Source organism: Triticum urartu, chromosome 6, assembly GCF_003073215.2.
Source record: "Triticum urartu cultivar G1812 chromosome 6, Tu2.1, whole genome shotgun sequence".
Classification (NCBI taxonomy): domain Eukaryota; kingdom Viridiplantae; phylum Streptophyta; class Magnoliopsida; order Poales; family Poaceae; genus Triticum; species Triticum urartu.
Window position 1 is genome coordinate 320,416,682 of NC_053027.1, and position 6,535 is coordinate 320,423,216.

The following is a 6,535-nucleotide window of genomic DNA, read 5'->3' on the forward strand; positions in this document are numbered from 1 at the left end:
CTCGTCCCCGGACCGCCACTCATAAGGAAGACAATCAATAAATAAATCATGCTCCGACTTCATCAATAAAACGGTTCACCATACGTGCATGCTACGGGAATCACAAACTTTAACACAAGTATTTCTCAAATCACATACTCAACTAGCACAACTAATATCACCATCTTCATATCTCAAAACAATTATCAAGCATCAAACTTATCATAGTATTCAACACACTCATAAGAAAGTTTATTATTAAATCTGTATACCAAGCAATATTAGGATTTTAGCAAATTACCATGGCTATTAAACTGTCAAATATCTAGGTGAAGCATGAGAAGATCCAATAGTTTCTATAAAACAAATCACCACCGTGCTCTAAAAGATATAAGTGAAGTAACTAGAGCAAAATTATATGACTCAAAAGATAAAGCGAGCACATAGAGTATTCTAACAAATTCCAAATCATGTATGCCTCTCTCAAAAGGTGTGTACAGCAAGGATGATTGGTAAACTAACAAAAAGACTAAAACATACAAGACGCTCCAAGCAAAACACATATCATGTGGCGAATAAAATATAGCTCCAAGTAAAGTTACCGATAGAAGTAGATGAAAGAGGGGATGCCTTCCGGGGCATCCCCAAGCTTTGGCTTTTAGGTGTCCTTCGATTATCTTGGGGGTTGCCATGGGAATCCCAAGCTTTAGGCTCTTGCCACTCCTTGTTCCATAATCCATCAAATCTTTACCCAAAACTTGAAAACTTCACAACACAAAACTAAAAGTAGAAAATCTCGTGAGCTCCGATTAGCGAAGAAAACAAAAGACCACTTCAAGGTACTGTAATGAACATTATCTTTATTTATATTGTGTTATACCTAACTGTATTCCAACTTCTCTATGGTTTATAAATATTTTACTAGCCATAGATTCATCAAAATAAGCAAACAACACACGAAAAACAGAATCTGTCAAAAACAGAACAGTATGTAGTAATCTGTACCTAGTGCAAGATCTGGAGCCCCATAAATTCTAAAATAAATTTCTGGACGTGAGGAAATTTATCTATTAATCATCTGCAAAAATAATTAACTAATATCACTTTCAAATAAAAATGGAATATTTCTCGTGAGCTCTAAAGTTTCAGTTTTTTACAGCAAGTTCAACAAGACTTTCCCCAAGTCTTCCCAACGGTTCTACTTGGCACAAACACTAATTAAACACAAAAAACACAACCAAAACAGAGGCTAGATAAATTATTTATTACTAAACAGGAGCAAAAAGCAAGGAATAAAAATAAAATTGGGTTGCCTCCCAACAAGCGCTATCGTTTAACGCCCCTAGCAAGGCAAACAAGCAAGAATAGATCTAGGTATTGCCATCTTTGGTAGGCAATCCATAACTGGCTCTCATAATAGGTTCATAAGGTAATTTAATTTTCTTTCTAGGAAAGTGTTCCATGCCTTTCCTTAATGGAAATTGGAATCTAATATTTCCTTCCTTCATATCAATAATTGCACCAATCCTTCTAAGGAAAGGTCTACCAAGAATAATAGGACATGAAGGATTGCAATCTATGTCAAGAACAATAAAATATATGGGTACATAATTCCTATTTCAACAATAAGAACATAATTAATTCTTCCCATAGGTTTCTTAATAGTGGAATCACAAGGTGCAAGTTTAGAAGAATCATCAAAATCACACGAAACCTAACAAATCACACAAAGTCTTTGGAATCGTGGAAACACTAGCACCCAAATCACATAAAGCATAGGCATTCATGATATTTATTTAATTTTAATAGTTGGTTCCCACTCATCATAAAGTTTTCTACGGGATAGAAACTTCCAATTTCTGTTTTTCTTCATAAGATTGCATCAAGGCATCAACAGATATGTTTAGTAAACGCTTTATTTTGACTATAAGCGCGAGGAGAATTTAGCACGGATTGTAACAAGGAAATAGCAATTAAATCAAAGAGCAAGTTTTCATAGTTAAATTCCTTGAAATCCAATAATAGTGGGTTTAGCAACATCTAGGGTTTTAATTTCTTCAACCCCACTTTATATAATTTAGCATCAAATCAACAAATCGATCTTAGCACCTTCTAGGTAAAGGTGGATAATATTCAGTCCCATCATTATCAAGATTCATATTGCAAAACAAAGATTTAATAGGGGACAATCAATAACTTTTAGATCTTCATCTTTATTTCATAGGAACTAGAAGAACACGATCTTATAAAGGCATCTTTCTTAGCACGCATCCTAGCGGTTCTTTCTTTGCACTCATCAATGGAAATTCTCATGGCTTTGAGAGACTCATTGATATCATGCTTAGGTGAATAGATCTAAGTTTCAAATAATCAACATCAAGAGAAATTCTATCAACGTTCCTAGCCAACTCATCAATCTTAAGCAATTTTTCTTTAGTCAAAGCATTGAAATTATTTTGCGAAGTAATAAATTATTTAATATTAGATTCAAAATCATAGGGCATATTATTATAATTTCCATAAGAATTGTTGTAGGAATTACCATAATTATTAGAGGGATTACTAGGATAAGGCCTAGGATTAAAATTTCCTCTATACGCGTTGTTACCAAAGTTGTTCCTACCAACAAAATTCACATCCATAGATTAATTATTATTCTCAATCAAAGTAGGCAAGGGCATATCATTAGGATCAGAAGAAACACTCTTACTAGCAAATAATTTCATAAGTTCGATCCATCTTTCCACTCAAAACATTAATTTCTTCTATCGCATGCACCTTTTTATAAGTAGATCTTTCAGTATGCCATTGAGAATAATTAACCATAATATTATCTAGGATTTTAGTAGCTTCTCCTAAAGTGATTTCCATAAAAGTGCCTCCCACGGCAGAATCTAAAAGATTTCTAGAAGCAAAATTCAATCCGGCATAAAAATTTTGAACAATCACCCACAAATTTAAACCATGAGTAGGGCAATTACGTATCATTATTTTCATTCTCTCCCAGGCAAATAAAGAAAGAGAGGGAGGATAGAGAGAGAGAGAGCAAATAAAACGGCAAGGGTGAAGTGGGGGAGAGGAAAAGGAGAGGTAAATGGAAAATAATGTAATGCGGGAGATAAGGGTATGTGATGGGTACTTGGTATGTTGTCTTTTGCGTAGACCTCCCCGGCAACGGCGCCAGAAATCCTTCTTGATACCTCTTGAGCACTGCGTTGGTATTCCCCGAAGAGGAAGGGACGATGCAGCAAAGTAGTGTAAGTATTTCCCTCAGTTTTTGAGAACCAAGGTATCAATCCAGTAGGAGGCTACGCACGAGTCCCTTATACCTGCACAAAACAAATAAATCATCGCAACCAACGCAAATTGGGGTTGCCAATCCCTATAAGGCCACTTACGAGAGTGAGATCTGATAGAGATGATAAAGATAATATTTTTGGTATTTTTGTGATAAAGATGCAAAGTAAAATAAAGGCAAAGTAAATAGCAAAGGAAATAACTAAATAGTAGGAGATTAATATGATAAAGATAGACCCGGGGGCCATAGGTTTCACTAGTGGCTTCTCTCGAGAGCATAAGTATTCTACGGTGGGTGAACAAATTACTGTTGAGAAATTGACAGAATTGAGCATAGTTATGAGAATATCTAGGTATGATCATGTATATAGGCATCACGTCCGAGACAAGTAGACCGACTCCTGCCTGCATCTACTACTATTACTCCACTCATCGACCACTATCCAGCATGCATCTAGAGTATTAAGTCTAAAATAGACTAACGCCTTAAGCAAGATGACATGATGTAGAGGGATCGACTCATGCAATATGAAGAAAACCCCATCTTATTATCCTCGATGGCAACAATACAATACGTGCCTTGCTGCCCCTACTGTCACTGGGAAAGGACACCGCAAGATTGAACCCAAAGTTAAGCACTTCTCCCATTGCAAGAAAGATCAATCTAGTAGGCCAAACCAAACTTATAATTCGAAGAGACTTGCAAAGATAACCAATCATACATAAAAGAATTCATACAAGATTCAAATATTATTTATAGATAGACTTGATCATAAACCCACAATTCATCGGTCTCAATAAACACACCGCATTACATCGAATAGTTCTCCACAATAGAGGGGGAGAACATTGTATTGAGATCCAAAAAGAGAGAAGAAGCCATCTAGCTACTAACTATGGACCCGCAGGTCTGAGGTAAACTACTCAAACTTCAGTGGAGAGGCTATGGTGTTGATGTAGAAGCCCTCCGTGATCGATGCCCCCTCCGGCGGAGCTCTGGAACAGGCCCCAAGATGGGATCTCGTGGATACAGAAAGTTACGGCGGTGGAATTAGGGTTTTGGCTCCGTATCTGGTCGTTTGGGGGTACGTGGATATATATAGGAGGGAGTACGTCGGTGGAGCAACAGGGGCCCACGAGGGTGGAGGGCGTGCCTGGGGTAGGCAGGCGCGCCCCCCTACCTCGTGGCCTCCTCTCTTACGCCTTGACGTAGGGTCCAAGTCTCCTGGGTCTTATTCATTGAGAAAATCACGTTCCCGAAGGTTTCATTCCGTTTCGACTCCGTTTGATATTCCTTTTCTTCGAAATCCTAAAACAGGCAAAAACAGCAATTCTGGGTTGGGTCTCCGGTTAATAGGTTAGTCCCAAAAATAATATAAAAGTGGATAATAAAGCCTGATAATGTCCAAAACAGTACATAATATAGCATGGAGCAATCAAAAATTATAGATATGTTGGAGACGTATCAAGTAGTAGCTAGGGATCGATTGTGCGAGATGAACCAGAGAAAGAAAATGCAGAGAGATGAAATGCAAGAAAGACGGGGGGATGTGATGGTTGCTTGTCCATTTATTTTACCAGGCCATTTATTACTGGGAGTGGTTGGGTTTTGTGATATGCCGGCTTTACTGCCACGCCACGAGCGGGGTGAGACTCCGGTGCAGCGCCTCCCTCTAAACTAGTACTACATCGGTCGTGGTTTATTAGTCCCCTTTTGAATTTGACTGAAGATTTAACTGACAAAATGTTAGTGCATGTCAACAAAAATGATACCGTTGGATTCGTATTTGAACATAGTTTCAATGATATAATTTTAGGTGACATGCATGAGCATTTATCGTACTATATATAATGTTAGTTAAATTTTTGGTCATACTAATCTACAGTAAGGTGCCCGTGCGTTGCACAGAATAGTGAAATGCATTGATCGGGGAGTTGTTTATTTTGACAAAGAATGTGGGGGTCATCTCATGTGTAATGGGTATCGAAAGGTTTCTTCGGATATTATTTCATCTCTAGAGCTCACAAACATCCAGGTGAAATAGATAAAAAATATCTTTTGCAAGCAAAAGCGTTCAATTGTTCAACCTGCATCCAAAACTTGTAAAGAAATAACACTTATTGTGCTTTGCAAGAAATGATCTTTAAGAATTAGTTTTTGAGTATCAATTGTTATACATGTTGGCTACAGATGACATGGCACTTTCTTATAGTCAGCAGTTGCATGTACTATTAAGTATTAACGATGCTCGTATACACCTAGACGGAGGGATTAAATCGGGATAATTTGGAAGGGGGCAGAGGAGATGTAAGAAATGGTTCATCATAAGTCTTTCACCAGTACTGTAGTAAAATTCTCAGTTAATCTCATAAATGGCAAGCGAGAACTCTAACGGAGCAAAATCATACATGGAAGATTCTAGACTAAACCATAAGTGGATAAACTTTTACTCAAGGGCGATACTCTAATAGAGCAAGACCATGCATGGAAGGTTCTATACTATATAAATAAGAAGTCTCCACATGCTTAGACAGCGGATTACATTGAGCAAAGACTAATGATCATCATTTAACTTGATAATGCATATGTCTAGGTGAACGTCCTTGGAGTCCTGGTGCATCATGTTGGGGGGGATATCATACCATGCATCTTCCATGTCCACATCGGTGGGAAGGTCCCAGCTCCGCACAGTCCTAGTCAGCGTCATGGAGCAGGTGTCGCCCATGTACCTCTGAGGGGCAGTAATAGTGAGCATGCACCCATACATCAGCCTCGTGTCAGTGTCAGTGTTAGCGGCGTCGCCCCTGATTCACACCACAGAGACGGGGCGGCAGCCTGCGGGCCTTGCTGGTGCCCACGATCAAGAGTAAGACGCTGTCGTCCTCCTCCGAGACTAGCAGGCGGCGGTGATCCACCAGTGACTCCCGCACGGCGAACGGGTAACACGTCTCGTACTTGATGTTCTCTGCCAAGGGCCAGTAGTGATCGCCGGACGCCTGCATGAGGTCCGCCGGTGAGCCCCAAAACGGCATTGGGCACTCATAGCAGTAGACAAAGGTCTCCTTGGAGGCATCGACCAGGCCGTCCATGAAATGGGAGTGACTAGGGGATGTTGTGCCAATTGAATCTATGAGAAAGTTACTATGAGATTTAGTCCGAATAAGCACAAAATAAATCATGACGGCTATAATAGATATTAAACTAATCATGTGGAATAACATAGTAGATGAACAGATCGAATCTAGGACACAGACTAGA